Source organism: Sminthopsis crassicaudata, chromosome 1 (assembly GCF_048593235.1).
Source record: "Sminthopsis crassicaudata isolate SCR6 chromosome 1, ASM4859323v1, whole genome shotgun sequence".
NCBI classification, from domain to species: Eukaryota; Metazoa; Chordata; class Mammalia; order Dasyuromorphia; family Dasyuridae; genus Sminthopsis; species Sminthopsis crassicaudata.
This window is the reverse complement of record NC_133617.1, coordinates 503,721,312-503,741,224: the sequence shown is the minus strand read 5'-3', so window position 1 is coordinate 503,741,224 and position 19,913 is coordinate 503,721,312. Positions and strand designations below refer to the sequence as shown.

The window sequence follows — 19,913 nt, the reverse complement described above, 5'->3', positions numbered from 1 at the left end:
TTGGGCAAAGTAACTCCTGATAATTGCTCTAGTTTCCTCTTCATTGGTGGATAGTTGTCCCTGTTCATTTTTGAGACCAATAATTTGATTTTCTTCTTTCCTCTTTCTAAGAAAATTAACCAAAGGTTTGTCTATTTTGTTGGTTTTTTCTCTTAAAACCAATTCTTAGCTTTATTTATTAATACAATAGTTTTTTTTTTTTTTTTTTTTTTTAGTTTCAATTTTATTGTTCTCTCCTTTTATTTTTAGAATTTCAAATTTGGTATTTGATTGGGGATTTTTAATTTGTTCTTTTCCTAGCTTTTTTCAGTTGCAAGCCCAATTTATTGATTTTCTCTTTCTCTATTTTATGCAAGTAAGCCTCTAGAAATATAATATTTTCCCTTATTAACACTTTGGCTGCATCCCACAAATTTTGGTATGATGTCTCATTATTATAAATCTGTTGAATGAAATTATTGTGTCTATGATCTGCTGTGTGAATGATTACCCATTTATTTTTTAATAGGAGATTATTTAGTTTCCAATTTCTTTTTGGTCTATTTTTTGCTGGCCCTGTATTGAATGTAATTTTTATTGCATTGTGATCTGAAAAAAACACATTTACTATTTATACCTTTCTACATTTGATTTTGAGGTCTTTATGCCCTAATATATGGTCAATTTTTGTATAGGTTCCATGAACTGCTGAGAAGAAAGTGTACTCCTTTCTGTCTCCATTCAATTTTTTCCAAAGGTCTATCATATCTAGTTTTTCTGATATTCTGTTTACCATTCTAACTTCTTTCTTATTTGTTTTGTGGTTTGATTTATCTAGTTCTGAGAGAGCAAGATTGAGATCTCCCACTATTATAGTTTTGCTATCTATTTCTTCTTCCAACTCTTTTAACTTCTCCTTTAGGAATTTAGATGCTACATCACTAGGTCCACATATGTTTAATATTGATATTGCTTCATTATCTTTGGTATCCTTTAGCAAGATAAAATTTCCTTATCTCTTTAAATTAGATCAATTTTTGCTTTTGCTTGATCTGAGATAAGGATGGCTACCCCTGCTTTTTTTAACTTCACCTGAAGCATAGTAGATTCTGCTCCAGCCTTTTAGCTTTACCCTATATGAAAATATAGTTGTTTTTTTTTTAACCTATATTTTTATATGTGTTTTAAATGTGTTTCTTACAAACAACATATTTTAGGATTCTGGCTTTTAATCCAGTCTGCTATCTAATTACATTTTATGGGAGAGTTCACCCCATTCACATTCACAGTTAAAACTACTAATTCTGTATTTCCTGCCATCTTATTAACCCCAAATTATACTTTTCTCTTTCCTTTTCCCCTTTCCCTTCTCCCCAGTATTTTACTTATGAGCACTACTTGCTTCAAGCAGTCCTTCCCCTTTAGAGACCCTCCCCCTTTCTTATACCTTTCTTTTACTATTTTTCTTTTCCTTTCTATTTAGCCTAGCCTTTCCCTTTTCCCCTTTTCTCTCCCACTTTTCTATAAGATGAGAGATGTTTCTTGGTGAAACCAAATATATCTAATATTCTTTCTTTGGGAAAAATCTGATGAGAGTAAGATTCACACAATATTAATTACCCTCCCTTCTTTCTGTCAATTATATGTTTTCTTTGCTTTTTCCTGAGATGTGATTTCTTTCATTTTACTTCCACTTTCCTTTTTTTTTTCCCTGTTACAATCCCCTTTCCATCTCTAGTTTCTTTTTTTATATCATAACAATAAAATCAGATTATACATGTACTTTCAGTGTATACCCATAACAGAAATACAGTTTTCAAGAGTTTTGTTTTGTTTTGTTTTGTTTTGTTTTTACCTTTTTATGCTTCTCTTAAGTTCTATATTTGGAGGTCAAATTTCTTGTTTAGCTTTGGTCTTTTCATCAAAAATAAATGGAATTCACCATTTTCATTGAATGTCCATCTTTTCCCCTGAAACAACATGCTCAGTTTAGCAGAGTAATTTATTCTTGGCTGCATTCTAAATTCCTTTGCCTTTTGGAATATTAGATTCCAGGCCCTTTGATCCTTTAAGGTGGATCCTGAGTAATCCTTATTGTGGCTCCTCAATATTTGAATTGTTTCTTTCTAGCTGCTTGTAATATTTTTTCCTTGGTTCGATAGTTCTCAAATTTAGCCACAGTATTCCTTGGGTTTTAATTTAGGGGTCTTATTCAGGAGGCATTAAGGTTTCCAATGTCCTCATCTTCATTCTCCTTGTTTTCCAGTTTGGAATCATTCCTGTACTCTTTGGTCTCTCTCTCATTCTCCTTATCTTCCTCTTCAGAGCCTTCAGTTTCTTGCTAACTCCAGAAAAGACTTTCCATAGTAAAAGAAGACTTCTCCACACTTATTAGCTATCTCTCCATACTTCTTACCCAAGAGACTAGCCACTTCCTTGAATGCATTAACAGCTTCTAAAATGTCTCCTATTACCAGATATTTCTGCCCCAAGCTCAGCAGCTTCTTAGACTTACTGTCCACATCCAGGCTATCAGCTCTGTCTGCAGATGTGGATGGAGGGTTTGGTGAATTCTTTAAATGGTCATTTTACCTTCTGTTTCTATGTCATATGGGCTGTTCTTATTATCATTAGATTTCCTAAAAATAGTATCTAGGCTCTTTTTTTTCATCATGTATTTCAGGGAGTCCAATAATCCTTAGATTTGTCTCTTCTAGATCTATTTTCCAGGTCAGTTTATTTCCCAATTAGGTATTTTACATTTTTTTCTATTTTTTCTTTTTTCTTTTTTTTTTTTTTTTTGGTTTTGCTTGACTGATTCCTGTAGTCTCATTGAGTCATTCATTTCCATTTGTTCAATTCTGAATTTCAGTGAGTTATTTTCTTCATTTACTTTTTTTACTTTTTTTTGTATTTGTCCATTTGAATTTTCAAATGAGTTGTTTTGTTCTATAGAATTTTTTTCCATTTCACAAATTCTTTTTTTTTTTTTAAAGGAGTTATTTTCTTTTTCCACTTCACAAATTCTGTTTTTAAGGAGTTATTTTCTTTTCTTTCACCAATTCTGTTTTTCTGAGAGTTGCTTTCTTTTTCCATTTTACCAAATTTATCTTTTAATGAGTTATATGCTTTTTCCATTTCATCAAGTCTATTTTGTAGTGAATTTTCTTTAGATAGTTTCTGTGTTGCCTTTTCCAAACCCTCTTGTAAAATTTTCATTTCCTTTCCCCATTTTTCTTCTAGATCTCTTAAGATCCTTTTTAAATTTCTTCTAGGAGAGTCTTGTGTGATGGGGACCAGGTTATATCAACCTTTGGGGCTTCATCTGGAGATAGTCTACTTTTAGTCTCCTCAGGGTTTGAAATCTTTGCTTCTCTTTCACCATAAAAGCTGTCAATTGTTAGAGTTCTCTTTTGTACTATTTTTTTTTTTAAGTTAAGTTAAGGTCTGCCTTTAGGGCAAGGTAGGTTTTCCAAGGAACAGCAGCTGCTGCACTGGGCAGTGCGGATTCACTCCCAGTACTGAGTGGATGTGGCCAGGTCCTGTGAGATTCTGGCTTTTGGGGTTCACTATTGATTTTGTTTGTGTTGGATGTTTTATAACTTCTCTGCTGATCTTCTGACTTGCAACCAGGGCACAGTGGCCAACCCTGCTGTAGATTCCTCCTTGTAAATTCTCTGCTGTGTAGAGGCTATGGAGTCTGCAATGCTGGTGGGGTCCACAATGCCCTGAGACTCTGCACAGTCTGTGCTGACGTTTGTGGTCAGCTGTTTGTGTTAGGTTGACTCCCTCCTGTTTCTGATTGAAACAGACTGTTTCTGGTCTATTTCATTCCATACATTCTCTGTGACACTGAGACTTCACTGCCCCAGCACTCTGCACTGTCTGTGCTGTTTGTACTCAGCTATTTGTGCTGGCTGCCTCTCTCCTGTTTCCAATTGAAAAAGATCTTTTCTGGTGATCTTCGAAATTATCTTCTGCTGATAATTTGTTGCACTCCCAATATTTGTGGGTTCTGCTGATACAGAGCTAATTCAGAGGCTGGATTTTGTAATTATTGTGAGGGCTGTTCTGCTATCTTGGATCCTCCCCCAGAAGTGCATTGTATAACCCTATTTTCATAAAAGTTTTCTTTCCACTTAGGCTGGAAGTTCTTTGAGGTCAGGGACTGCTTTCACTTTATATTTGGCACATAGTAGGCACTTCATAAATACGTATTGATTGATATGTTTAAATAAAAGATTCTATATTGATGTGATATGATGATTGTGTTTAATACTTTTAAGATTTGCAAAGCTCTTCACAAATGTTATTTAATTTTATTTCATAGCAATCCTGAGGCAGACAGGGGTTAAGTGACTTACCCAATGTGTCTAGTTGGTATTTAAGATCATGTTTAATCTTAGACCTTGTAGCCTTCAGCACTAGTGGTCTGTCCATTGCACCACTTAGCAGCCTTGTAAGCCATTTTCAGCCTTCTAAATACTCTGACATATTCCACTGAATAGTTTGGTTTACCTAAATTAATAGTTGTTTACTTTGAAATTAAGGTACAAACAAAAGAATATTTCATGAATATGCTAGTTGTTTTAACTGATCATCTAATATAAATACCTTTGTATTTATCATATAGGTCAAATCCCTACCTGCCCATTTGGAGTTAAGTTGAAAATGATGCTTGTATAATAAAAATTGCCTGAATGCACAATGGACTCTTAAAGCTAGTAGATAAATAAGTTTATGTTTCTTAAATTGAAATAATCTTGATTTCTTGGAGACTAAAACTGGAAAGAGGAAGAAAATAACTTACCTATTTGGTAATGAGAAACTGAGAAAATCTTTGCTTTCTGAAGGAAAGAGAATTAGTCTTTTTTCTCCATCTAAAAGTCCTTTAGATTGCACTATACAGGATTTGGGCCTGTTAAATATCATATTCTTGCTCTGCACTCTTTCATGTTGTCAAAGATTTCTTTGTTTATATAACAATTTTCATCATACTTGCAAATCAATAGAGGTAATTATCCACTTTTAGATCTAATTTGCCTAAGAAAATATGAATTTGTTTCCTTTTTTTGTGTAGCTTTTGTGTTTACATTAGTTGATTTACCTTCCCAATAAGTTTTCTCTCATGGCAGAGATATAAATAAGAAAGGGGGAAAGGGGAAACAGTTCAGCAAAGCCAGCTAACATTTTGTCCACAGCTGAGAATATGTGGAAATTCCACACACACTCATGGTCCCTTCCAGTTTGGGTTTTTATGAAAAAAGAAAGAAACTTTATTACTTCACTATTCTGTTCCACTGTTAATTCCAATTAGTTGCAATTTTAGTGACATTAAAAAAAAAAAAAAAAACACCTACAAAATGTATCCTGTCAAGATTATTAGGAGATAACCTGTTTTCCAGAGCTAAGATGCAGCAAGCAAGCAAAGCATATCCTTTCCCTGAGTTTTGTATTACAACAATCCTTTGAGGTCATGCTCTGGATGATGTCAACCCCAGCAAAATCTAGAATAAAAGCCCTACTGTGAAATAAACATATCACATTGTTTCTGTTATGTCTCATTGTCAGGACTATCACTCACTGCATAGCAAAAGTATGAAAATTGAGATCTGTCTAAACTAAAGTTAGGTCTCTCCAACTAGGGGAGGGGCCCTAACACATATGTTTTTGATTCAGGTTTTTTCCCTCACTTTGAAATTCAATTTCTGTTTGATTCTTTTTTTTATATAACATTATCCCTTGTAATCATTTTTCCAAATTATCTCCTCCCTCCGTCTACTCCCTCTCGTAGATGACAGGCAATCCCATACATTTTACATGTGTTACAGTATAACCTAGATATAATATATGTGTGTAAATCCAATTTTCTTGTTGCATGTTAAGTATTAGATTCCGAAGGTATAAATAACCTGGGTAGATAGACAGTAGTGCTAACAATTTACATTCATTTCCCAGTGTTCCTTCTCTGGGTGTAATAATTTCTGTTTGATTCTTGACTGTCCTGTCTCTAATCTTTTTTGTTCAGTTCTAGGCACCAACAGATCCTGGCTGGTTCCATCTGGTTGATAGTTTTTATTGTTTTTAATTATCTCTAATTATTTTTTAAAATATTATTTCTAATGCTAGATGCATTTGTACTACTACTTTGTACTAGTACAGAGAGTCTAAATCTTTCCCCCCTCCCCCCTGAGGCTGGGGTTAAGTGACTTGCCCAGGGTCACACAACTAGGAAGTGTTAAGTGTCTGAGACCAGATTTGAACTTGGGTCCTCCTGAATTCAAGGGTGGTGCTCTATCCACTGTGCCATCTAGCTGCCCCTGAAAGTCTAAATCTTAAATAAGATTTATAATTGTTTTAAATAAATGACTTTCAAGTAATAAGTTTCTTGAGGAAGAGTTATATACAATGAAAACTTTGTTAACCCTATAATAAATATAAGGCATCCTGTTGATGGAATTTGGCATCTTACATGAATCAGTCAGGTCCAGAAGTTGTTGTCTTTAAACTTTTCTTTCTGTTTATTGATTGTGACTATAGATCTGCCATGTTAATTAGGGATAAGAACATGATCCTAAAAAAAATTGTCTGAACACTTCTATAGTGTTTTCAACAAACCATCATCAATCAATGCTGAATCTATTGATCATTATTATTATATCTATTTTTATATAGTCAGTTATACTATAACATGAAATGTGGTCCTAAAAATCACTGACTGCCCTATACAAACCTGAAATAAAAAAAAAAAAAAAAACCCAACAGGACTTATGGGAGGAAATGACGTTATGGCACACTATTCAAAAATGTTATTAGTGACACATTAGAAAAAGCTATGAACCTATTAAAAATAGTAGCATGGTTTTATACATGTTAAATGGTTAAAAATGCATAGATTCTACAATAAGTACTGGCAGTATCTGTCACTATAGGCCTTAGCAGTCTGCAACTCCTGGAACTGGGAAGCATCCACTGCTTCTACTATTTTAGGAGATATATAATAAATATACCATTTTACTTTAATAAAAAGATCTGAAATTTGCTTGTAGAAGTTGGCAATGGAAGGGTTTCAGCTTATAGATTTTGGGGAAGCCATGCAGTTTACTGTGTTTTCACTGTTTCTTAAAGACGAATTGTGTATAAGAAATATATAATTCAGTTCTGCTCAAATTATTACTCAATACATCAATTGCTTTGGAACAAATTTCCAGACAAGTGTTATAGCAGAACTGACTGTGTTCTTATGGTCATTTGATCGTTTGAATTGTAAATGAATTCAGATGGTATTTTCTTTATTATAGTGGCACAGCAATAAGCACCGACACTCCAATCGCCTTTAAGCTTTATTATTTCTTTGAGGAGACACAGATAAAATATTTAAGCACTGTACATAAGCACTTTGGAGCAGTAAGATGTGCGAAGGATAGATGCCAGGCTTGGAAATAGAAAGGCTCCTCTTCCTGAATTCAAATTCAGCCTTGAATACTTACTAGCAGTGTAACTTGTGTTAAGTAACTCAACTCTGTTTGCCTTGGTTTTCTCATCTGTAAAATTAACCAGAGAAAGAAAAGGCAAACTACTCCAGTATCTTTGCCAAGAAAATCTCAAAAGGGGTCACAGATATAACTGAAAAATGACTGAACAAAAGCATATAAGCACTTTATGAAAAATGCTACAATATTAAACATAATATTGCACAGTGTATTTTCCAAGAAAGTCCTTGAAAATAAGCAAGCTTCTTTCTGGTTGATTGCTTATTTATCTATAGAGCTATTGGATAGGAAATAGATACAGTTTTCTGAGATAAACTGGTGTCTTAGAGTTCACATCTTTCTCTGTTGTGCTTCTGCGTAGATTTGCTTAAGTTCAAATGGTGTAGCACTGGATGTAAAAACAAACAAAACCAAAGCTGCTGTTGGTGTTTTACTGGCTGTAGTTTTCCACCATATGAAATAGTTATTTATTCAATCTGTATCATATGTTCTTAGAATGCTACTAGCAGGTACAGTACCTGTTTGGGGAGGGTTAGCTTTTCTCAACATGAACAAATATGGGTAGAATACACAATTTTAGATTATTTTGGGAAATGTTAAATATGTTCTATTCTCTCTGTTTTGGACAATATTAAAGGAAATGCTTTGTACTCATCTTGTAAAACAGAAGGTTTGCAGCTGGTGATATTATTTTCTCCTTGGCTCTTTTTCAGACTTTTTGTTTCCTTTTGGTAAATTTGATAGATTTATATATTTTTGAAGATTACTAGATACAGCACACTGTAGCTAAACTACCATGGGAAGGTAGGCTTTCTTTTTTTTCCTTTGAAGATGACAAAAGAACATAGTTTCACATCCACTTAAGTACTCATGTGGCTGTTTTGGAATGTACCATCTGAGGCAGAGTTAACATGAGCTCACTTCGACATACTGTCATAATCTGTTTTTTTGTTTTGTTTTAAACTACATTTTAGTCAGCAAGTAACTGCCTATCCACACAGCAGAGTTTGAGGGAAGACAACGAATGTAAAAGATCCAGCTATACCTCTAAGGAATTCCCAATTGAGGATATCAATATTCCCAATTATTGAGGATATCAAGTGAAGACACAAGTTTCCCATTAAGTAATCAAATCCCTTCAGGATGAAATGAAAGTTAGAAAGTTTGTAGGATAGAAAGAATTTGAATTGAGGTCTGAAGAATGATTAGACTGTATAAAAATGGAGGGAAGACTTAGCAGGCAGGTAAGATAGTAGAACATAATATATGTAGAGGTCAGTAAACTTCTTGATTGAAACAGGATGGGTTGAAGTATGGTAGAAAAGGAGGTTAGATAAAATGAGTGGGATCAAATTATGGAGGTCTCAGAAATCTGGACAAATTTGGATTTGATGCAATAGGAGCCATTGGAGCTTTCCGAACAGGGCAATGACATGATGCTAGTAGTATTTTACAAATCTTCTCTTGGCAGTAATGTACAAAAATGGATTAAAAATTAGAAGAGTATAAATCCAAGAAACTAACTTAGAATTTGCCACAATAATACAGTTATATAGTGATGAAAACCAGGAATAGTGGAGTGGAAAGGAAAAGCCAATTCAAAGAAAGAAATATCGTGAATTGGTAGAAAATTGGATTTGGGGAATAAAAGGAGAGGAGAGGTCAATGTTTTTCCTAAGAGGTCTAGTCACCCTAGCCTGACAGACTAAAAGAATAGTGTTACTAAGGGTAGAAGTATAGTAAAGAAATTCAGATTTGATGAGAATGGGAAGGATACCAACTTAGCATCCAGATTAATGTGATCAGTTGTCAACATGCTGAATCTGAAGTAATACCCAAGTGGACGTGTCCTGTCTGCATACAGAACAGGATGGAGACAAAGACTTTTATGTAAATATAACTCAATCTTGAACTGACTATGAACAACAGTGGCACATGAAAACTTGAACTGATGAGTGCCATAAAAAATACTTAAAACAAATTTGTTGAAATTTTTCTCCACATTGAGAAATTTAAGTAAAAGCTGAGCTTAAGAAAATTGATTGTTAACAAAAGTATGAACTATAGTATCAGTTTTCAGATAGATAGAATAAGCATCTAATCCATAATATTGAACAATAAGGAACATAGTCATTTTTTTGCTGCTTGCAATTTTATTAAGCATTTCCTTTTGTACTTTTATGAAGTATTCCTTAAGTGGTAGGAGTTGATATACTGACAACTTGTTATTTATAATATGGTTTATTTTAATGGAAAAGAATCTAATCTGGGCTTTTTGTATAATATAGCCTCTTTTTCCTGTCTGAAAGCCTCAGGTTCACATTTGGCTGAGTTCTGCCTTGGTTCACATTTTCACCACCCACTGAGTTTACCTCTTGAGCTCTGGCTTCTTTTTCATTTACCTGGCAAGTTTTCCCCTGCTTGATATGTCTGCCAGATAGAGCTTCCTTAGCCTCTATTCTTGAATAAAGACCAATTGAACTGCACTTTTCACTTATTTAGAGGTTCAACCCAACTCAAAAATTCTAGGTAATAACTTTTTATACCTCATTAAACACACATCCATGCACACACACACATCCACTCAGACTAGCATATGCCTGTCTTGGTTCCAAGTTAGACATTTCTTTTATTTACAGATTGTAAATGTTTCATTATTTATCTTTTTTATTTTCTGAAAAGTGAGCAATATGCTTATTATTTCTATATTCTATTCTATAATTCTATAATATTTATATGAAGTATATTATTTTCTCAAACTGGATAATCTTTATCCCTTTATTTTCTTTTTTTAAGAAGAAAAGAGGTTATTGTGGATTGGATCATAGTGCCCTTACTTGGAATCTTCACAATAATAGGTAACAGATGTGAGACCAAAATAGTGTCTTAAGTTAAATTCTGTATGTTTCAAGTACATGTAGCTTGCTAGTAAACATGAGCACTGGTTTCATTAAGTTGATGAAATTGGTCATGAGTGACATACATTTATTTCAAGAAAATTGTCTTTGCTGTAGGAAAAACCAAAGCAAGTCAGAATAAAATTAGTTCTACATTTATTTCCCTCAAATATATTCAAATACTGCTTGTTCCTTTGTATTGTCTGCTAGTAAGCAGTGGATCAACACTCGGAAGTGTGCTGATAAATGTTTGACCAATGGTTCTCTGAGGAAAAAAATTAACAACACACTTATTTGTTTTCTTTTAAATGTTATTCTGCTTTTCCAAATTATATGTAAAGACAATTTTTAATATTTAATATTTATTTTTATAAAATTTTGAATTCCAAATTTTGTCTGTCCCTTTCCCTCCCCATCCCAAGATATATATGTGCAGTCATGAAAAACATTTCCATATTAATCATGCTTACAACATACTTATATGTTGTAATATATATGTGTGTGTGTATATATATATGTATATACTTTGTATGTAATACATACTTTAAGCTTTATTAATATTTTCTTTATTACTTTATTGTCTAGATAGCACACCAGATAAATTAATCCTTGATTTGATACTGAAAATTAAAAATTGGCTTGCATGAACTGGTTTGAGCTGGCTCCAACACCTTCCTGCATATTGGATTAATTTGACATCATACAAATGTAGCACTGTTTCTTTTTCTTTTTTCCATCTTTTCTTTTTATTTCTAATGCTTTTGTCCTTTCATGCTTTTATTGGCTCATAATTAACCTGAGTCTGATTTTGAAATTTTTGAAAATTGTGTCACATTTCTCATATTTCATTTATTAGAATATAGAGAACAACAACAGTTAATAGAGAATTATAGTGGTATAGTGCCACTAAATAGATTCCAAATTTCACCAGTGGTACATGTAGAGAAATAAAGAATGAAGATAGAAAGTGTTAATAGAAAGTATTGATTCTCTCAGAGGAATGGTATAAGACCACCCAGCAACAACATTTCTTTTCTTGCTTATTTATAATTCTTCCTAATTTGCAAGTTGTTTTAAATTTAAAAGGATCAACATCTTTAGTTATCATTATCCCCATGAGAATGACACTCCAAAGATGAGAAAAACAACTGAAAATTAGATCAAGTGTACAAATAGGAGATACATGTTAGCAACTGAAAAACTATAAGATCATAGAATGATGGATTCTCAAGGTATCTGAAAGAAGGGATGATGCTAGAGGTATTTTTAAAAAAAACCTCCAACTTGAGATTACTAACCCAAAAAAAAGATGACCAAGAGAACATTAGTAATTCCTGACCTATGTGCCTAATTTTCCATCTATGTAAAAAAAAATTACAGGAATTATTAATATGTAGATTGGCATAATGGAAAAGTTAACCCAGATTTGTTGTGAGAGGATTGAGGATGGAATTCTAGTTCTGTTATTTACTACTTATGTGATGTTAGACAAAGCACCACTTATTTGTGACCAATTTTGTCATCTATAAAATGAGGAAGTTTGGCCTCTAAAATCCTTTCCAGTATAAAATATTTCAGATTGAACTGCACTCTTACTATTTGTAAAACTAAAGGAATACAGAATGCTATTATTCAGGGTCAGAAATCTAAGGCTCTGTAGATCCTTAATGATCTTCGAAATAAGGTCAAGAGGTGAAGTAACATGTCACAGATTCATTAAAATATGGCTGAGATGTTTAATTCATGTCTCATGCTTCCAAGTTCAGCTCTCTATCCATTCTACTAAGTTCTACTGATTGTTTGTTGAATATATTTTTTAAAAATGCTCCATAAAGCAACATATCTCCTTTAAAGCCCTCTTCTACCAAGGAGTTTTACCTTGTGGGATGACCTCATTAATATCATAAATCATAAAATGAAAACATTTGCATGGTAAAAGCATTTACAATTGGCATGATGGAAGTACAGCAAATAGTCAAAGTGGAAAAGGTATTCCTGGTTGTCTTTCAGATGCTTCTACTTACAAATGACATGTAAATTGCACCAAATTCTGTATTGTAGATCCTCCTGAAAGAGACCTATAACCACTTAAAAGAGTCACTCCATCAAAATTAAGTAAGTAAAGAATGCCTATTTTTTTGATCTAATATATATTTTGAAGGACAATCTGTAGAGCACATCTTTCTTAAGTCTATATTGGGCTAGTGAGTTTGGAAGAGAAATGCATATGAGGACCTGGGAAGGAATTGCCTTTGCGTAATTTTAAAGTTCCTCGAACATACCCAAACTTTGCCCTGGAAATAAGGCCACCTTTTTAATGTCAACATTATTCTGGGATTGTTCTACATTTGTGGAGTCTTAACTTCATATTTTCTGCAAATGTGTATAACCCAGAAGGAAATGGAAAAATCATTGGTAGATTTGAGTAGACAAAACAAATAAACAAACAAAAAACCAACCCATTACAAATGGGATGGAAAGTAGAGAGGGCTCCTGGCTAAGATGACAAAAGAAAAGGTAGTAGAAGCTAACCATAGTTGTTCATGCTTATAATCCCTGCTACCAGAGAGATAAAGGCTAGTGGGTCATTTGAGCTCAGGCATTCTGAGATGCAATAGGCTGAGCTGATTATATTTATTGAGCTGATTAGTAGATGGATTGAGTCTGTGAGTGGTCCACTGCACTTAAAAAAGAGACAAAAACAACAATAAATAGAAAGGTCTCTGGTCTTCCACACAGACCCCAGTAATTATCTAACAAAATCTCAGAAACGGGAATTATAAAGAAAATCCAAGTGAAACAGTTGTAAATTCTTCCTACTCTTCTAGAACTTTACAAAAAGATGTCCCAAAGTCATCAAAGGCCAACAGAAAGTATCACAAAGGAAGCTAGCATGAAGCTTAGGTAAATGAAGAAACTGAAAGAAGTGGGGAGAAGAGCCCTGCTAAGAAGTCTGCACAACTCTTCTCCCCACTCATTTAAAGGTCCTGAAAATAGAACTGATCTAAATGGGATGGGATAGAAAAATTCACGAGAGTGGTGTGACGAGTCAGCTTGAAGTCAAGTAATTGAGGACCTGATAATATATCAGACAGGAGGACTTATCCAGTCTGGCAGTTAACTACTATTTCTTAAGCATTTCCATGTGCTAGTCTGAAAAATTACTTTTACATAATTAGAAAAAAGAGGTATCAAGGAACCATTGACATGATCACATAAGAAAGAAGAAATTACTATAAAGAAGAGGAACACCTTGGAATATTATATTTTGAGTGATAGAATATAAGGACTTAGAACCAAGATACAACAAATATAAATGATTATTACCAGTAGCATTGAGTAAAATCCAACAATGGGAAAAATGGATTTTTAGTAGGATAAAGAACTTTCAAGCATTCCTGATTAAATGAATAGAAATTCTGAAATGCAAACATGGGAGTCAAGAAGAATCTAGAAAAGTATATACATTTGCTCAAGTAGAAAAGAGCTAAAAGATTATAAATTGCTTCCTTGTTCCTTTAAATTCCTACCAAAGATCACAGAAGAAATAAGACAAGCATAGATCTAGGTGTGGTTCTGTTGGTTTTAAGGGAGGAAAGAAATGAGAAAGGGGAGAATTTATTATTTCTCATAATCATAAATGGTATGCATATGAAGATTATATGAATAGTAAGGAAGGAATAGACATCTTGTGACCTAATTTTTATGTGCACTAGATAAAGAATTTTTCTCTCTATTTTGTGCTCTCACACACTCAGACACACACAAAGACAAATACAGAAACACATTGAGATATAACAGCAAAAGGGAAAGGGGAAAATGAGAATGTAAGAGAAAGCAGAATTGGGGAAGGAAAAGTTAACTTCAGCTTTGAAGTATTACCCATAAAAGGGGGATTAAAATATATTTAGAGTGTAAGAACCTAAGGTTGGATATGCTTGATGAAGCAAAGGACAAAAAAATTACAGATGACTTGGGCTTGACCAATTGTATGAAAGTATTTTTATTTTGATCTGGAAGCTCTGAATTTTGACTATGGCATTTTGAGTGTTTTCAGTTTAGAGTTTCATTGACTTTGCCTTTTGACTTTATGAATCTGGATAATTTTTATTTTATAATTAAAAAAAAATACGTGTGTGTGTGTGTGTGTGTGTGTGTGTGTGTGTGTGTGTGTGTGTGTGGTAGGAGGCTAGATTAAAAAATAGAATCCAACAATATTTTCTTACAAGAAACTTACTTGAAACAAAGATTCACACAGAGTTAAAAATCAACATTTGACTTAAATAAAAATTTATTACCCTATAAGCAAGTTTTTTTTTTAAAGAGGTATAGCATTCATATTCAGACAAGAAAATGGTTTAAAAAAATTAAACAAAAGATAAATGACAAGAAGGTACTTCATTATTTAAAGAGAAAGTATATATTTGAGCAAGTCTAGTTATTCTTCCCAACTTTATCTTCTTAAAATGCCATTAATTCTTGATTTTGTATATTTTTTAAAAACTCAGGTAATTTAAGTCCAAAGATAGTATTCCAGTATTATCAATGATGAAATTAAATTCCTGGAAAATTTGTTCTTTTTTTATATGTATTTATTTCCTTCACTTCCTTTCAGTTTCAACTGTAAACAATCTCAGAATAATCTGGTTTAGACAGTTGCACTCTGCTACAAAAGTTCATCTTTTTAACATGAGTAGTCCTCTAGTCATTCTATGTCAATGAATCATGGAATACCATAATCTGAGTTTAATCACAATTGCAGGTTACATAAAGAGCAATGGAAAGTGGGTGCCAGAATATTACCAAATGTAAGAAGTAGCCTAAAATATTTAAAGAGTATTGTAATCAGAGAAGGAGGTGAATCAGTGTGGTCATGAGTAAGATATCGACAACCAATGTTGCACTAGTATGTAGATATTTTTTAAAAGATGTTCACTATTATAATAATTCATCTTATTTAGGAAAGGACATAAAAGAGACTTGAATAAAATTTAAAGATGTGGATAGGTTAGCATCTATAGTTATGGCAAGAGTACCCACATCAATGAGATCATTGAACCATCAAAGTATCAATATGTAATAGATTTTGACGGGTACTTAAAGCATCCATTCAAGAATTTTTTTCAATAAGTTTGAGTAAAGTGAAAAAAAAATTGTAAACATCCCATTATTCTTATTTCTAATCTTATATTTTCAGATTTGGCCATATTTCTACAGAACAGAAAAAGAAACATTTGAGAAAGTGACTTCATTTATAATTTTTCACTCATTTGTAAGTCAAAAGTTAAATGTATATAAGTAATTTACAAATTTATTGCATGTTTTTATTTAAGTTTACTTAGAAAAAATTTAACTAGGAACTGAGAGGCAGCATGATTTAATGAATAGGATACTAGACTTGGAATAAAAAAGATATGGATTTAAATATTATTTTGGACTCTTACTATCTCTGAGATACTAGCTAGGCAAGCTATTCAATTTATCAGTTTCTGTTGACTAAGAAAACACTTTTGCACAGTTAGAGTGTGGAAAAAGGTACTAAGGAACCACTGACATGATTACGTAAAACAGAAGAAATTACCACAAAAAAAGAGAAAAATCTTGGAATATCATGTTACAAAATATAAAGACTTAGAACCAAGATAAAACAAAATATAAAGTTTTGTTACCTGTAAAATTGAGTAAAATTCAACAATGAAAAAATAGATTTTTAATAGGATAGAGATATACATCCATCTGTTAAATTTCTAATCATATAATCCATGAGTAGGTAGCACCATCTGAATAAAACCTTATTTTTAAGTTCATCTCATCCACATGAACATGAAAACTTAAAAGGTGGTAAACTCAGTATGATAGCAAAATTTGGATTTAAAAATATAACCAGCAACTTTGATAGTCACTGCTCTCAGGTGGAGGGCACCTGAATAGTTGGTAATCAGATATAATTCTTGGAGTTAAAAGGCAGAAGAATTTTTAAAATAATGTGTTTATTTTGATATTTATAATCTGACCTGACCCTTACAATGCTCCCTAACAAAAGCCAAAGAAAATTAAAATAAATATGTATCATAAATATGCATAATCTGGCAAAATTAATTTCCATATTGGCCATGTCCAGAATTATATTACTTTTAAGACTACTTTTAAGCTCACAGTCTCTGTGACAATAGGTGCATTTTCCCACTCTGGACTGGTAGTCTGTGATGGCATTCATCAGAATTCTTGTATAAATTAATCATTCTTCTGGTTTTCTCTTCATGATACATCAATTCTTAAAGTTTCCTCTGAAATTGTCTGTCTTGTCGATGAAATAGAAGTAAACTATTGTTGTTGTTTGTCCTTCTTATTGGAAGAAGACCATGAATCAGGGAGGTGTTGCCCTGTCATGAAAGTGAATTGATTTGAGTGAGGGAAGATTATGCAAGGTCACCTACCTCACTTTCCCTGAAGTTAAAGTGGATAGTTAATGTGACCAACTTGAATGATATTTGGATTATAAACTATCTTGATAATATCTTATACCTTTTAAAATCTTAAAATATATTTAATTCTATCTGGGTTTAGTCATCAAATATTTCTTAAGCACCTACTATGTGCAAGATACTATGTTTAGGAGAGAGAAATATTAGGCATAATTTTCAAGTAGCTTACAGTGAAGGAAAGGAGAAAAAAGTACACAAGAAGCAATCATATAAGCTTCTACATCCACTGGGTGGCACTGGCAAGCAATATGGACAGCTGCCCCGTATCACTTAGTGATCCTGGCTGATAATATCCAGGAACTTGGTAACCACTCCCTTTGCATGGATGGAACTTTTCTACCAACTACAGCCCCTCCCCTTCAAACTCTTTACTGAAGAATGGCTTTATTTCAAATAGAACACAGCAACCTGGTCACCCTACCGCATAAGCTCCTCCTACTATCAGCTTATTTCTAAGAAGGAGTCCTCTGTTTTAAGTTCTTTGGCAGATTTGTAACTTTATGACATTAACTCTGTTTCACTCCCCACAATGGTTATCAATGATGATTCTAAGCTTTCAGACAAATTCAATTAGACAAAATATCCCTTATTTCTGTATGAGAAGCTCTGATACAAGTAGTTATTAATCAATATAGGGTATGGTAAGAAGTACAGTGAGAAATAATGATGGAAAAATTGTTTGGGGAGAAATAATTCAGCATTTAAAATGCCATTCAAAGAATTTTATATTAGAGAAATTAAACTGTCTATAGTGTAGAATGTATTTATTGGAGAGGTTGAAGACAGCAGACAGGGAAGCCAATCAGTAGTCTAAGCAAGAGATAATGAAGTTTTAAACTAGAGTAGAAAGAATAGAAACAGATTCAAGAGATATATCAAGGGGAATCCTGTCCAAGGTAACCATTTCAATCAATCTAAGTATAAAATAGGTTTTCCCTTTATTTTTCTCAGATGGAGATGACTACCTGCATTTCTCTAAGCTGACAAAAGGACTTGAATTAAATTGTGAGGTTGACATAGGACTTTCCTCTATTCATTCAGTAATTGTTTCTTTTGAACAAACTGAGGGAGGTCTGATGGCCTCTCTTTGACCCTAAATCCAAGAGAGGTGCTTTAGAAGATGACACAGGTGGCATCTGTTTTGACTCCTTTCCTGTATCCTTGAAGTATACTATGTCTATTGAGACAATTAGGAGATGTTTTGTGATGATGGATTGTTTTCAGCAGAAGAGAATTGACATGAATTCTGTCTGAGACAGCATAAGTGTGATGGTATTTCAGCCATGGCATTTTACATAATCATTATACAGGTTTTGTGCAGTAGCCTTAATTATTGATCAGGACTAGATGTCTTTATAGAATAGTGCTTCTAGTAAGAAGGCTATGCCTAATAAAAATGATTAATGCCTTTGTGTGTTCTCTTTGGTGTGCTGTCTGGGGGAAGGGAAACTGGTGTTTGAATGATTCATTGGAAAAGGCCAGGAAAGGTCATTTTTGTCTGCTGCCTATAGTAAGTCCAAGGCATGTCTTGTCACGTCATCAATGTCTCTCATTTCAGTCTGGGGCAAAGGCTTACTGGATAAATCTGAGGTTATTGGATCTTTTGTAGGCTACTTGGTAGTTATTGGTTGAGGATGTTTACAAAAAAGAAATAGCTATTAAGGCATTATTAACATTTTCTAGACATTTCTTGACTAACACATCCACCTTTACTCTTCCTCTCCCCCCCTCCTTCATCACCTCCACTTTTCATCATTTTTTCCATTTGAATGAAATAAAAAGAAACTGAATATTACTCAACAGAAGGAAGCGGTTTCATATGTATTCCTTACTGTTATAACAGCCTGTGGTCTACTTATAGATGAGTTTAAAATAATAATGTTAATATCCTACTTGTTATTCAATCTCAGTAGCCCTCATTATTGAAATATATCATGTAACTACCATAGACTGAATATAAATTAAGGTAAACATTCAATCTAGAGTTTTCTTTAAAACTTTTGTTTGTTTTTAATAGTGCTTATTCTCTCCTTTCACAATTAATACTTAACAATCATGTAGCATTACCAGTGCTTCTAGCTTTCTAAATTTTCTGGCTGCTTGATTTTTCCAAATTTGATTTATATAGAGACCTTTCTGATAGTTATCAATAGACTTTCTATCTACTGATAATTTTTCATTATCTCCTCAAGACAGATGATAGGGGGAAATTATGATTTCCATTTCTCATCTGGGAAATTGAGGCTCTAACTCATTTAACCTTTCTGGGCATTATGTATAAAAGAGTAAATGACTACATTACTCTCAAACAGTTTGTCCATGGTTCCCTAGGAATTTTCATCCTGGGCTTGGGGATTCTTTTTTTCTTTTTTTTAAATTTAGAATTTTTTCCCACAGTATATATGCATGAGCAATGTTTTTTAAATAACATCCCTTGTATTCATTTTTCCTAATTATGCCCCCCCCCCCCGTCCACTCCCTCCCCTGGATGACAGGTAATCCCATACATTTTACATGTGTTACAATATAACCTAGACACAATATATGTGTGTAAATACCATTTTCTTGTTGTACATTAAGTATTAGATTCCGAAGGTATAAGTAACCTGGGTAGATAGACAGTAGTGCAAACAGTTTACATTCACTTCCCAGTGTTCCTTCTCTGGGTGTAGTTATTTCTGTCCATCATTGATCAACTGGAAGTGAGTTGGATCTTCTTTATGTTGAAGATATTTGGGGATTCTTCTTAATCCCAAATGTTCCTTTATTTCATGAATAGAAAAAGGGCTTATTATATTCCAGACACTAAACTTAGTGCTGAGGATACTAATACATTCAAGTAAGGCAATCCGCAGTCTTTTTTTTTTTTTTTTTTTAAATATAGCTTTTTATTTACCAGATAGATGCTGACAATTGCCAAGCCTTTGGTTACAATTTTTCCCTCCTTCCCCTCACCCCCCCCCCATGGCAGGTTGACCAATATATGTTACATATGTTAAAGTATAAATTAAATAAAATATATGTATACATGTCCAAGCAGTTATTTTGCTGTACAAAAA

At 33.2% G+C, this 19,913-nt stretch overlaps 1 protein-coding gene across 3 annotated transcripts in view; it reads left to right on the top strand.

The window, feature by feature from the left end:
- The window catches only part of TNFAIP8 (TNF alpha induced protein 8), a 116,435-nt gene that overhangs the window by 46,570 nt on the left and 49,952 nt on the right, over positions 1 to 19,913 (top strand). The window contains exons 3-4 of one of the 3 annotated variants that reach the window (XM_074281537.1): positions 12,431 to 12,484; positions 15,567 to 15,641. The exons of the other annotated variants lie outside the window; for them this stretch is intronic. The gene's annotated coding sequence lies outside the window, so the exon portion shown is untranslated. The remainder of the gene's footprint in view (positions 1 to 12,430; positions 12,485 to 15,566; positions 15,642 to 19,913) is intronic. 3 annotated transcript variants of the gene reach the window in all.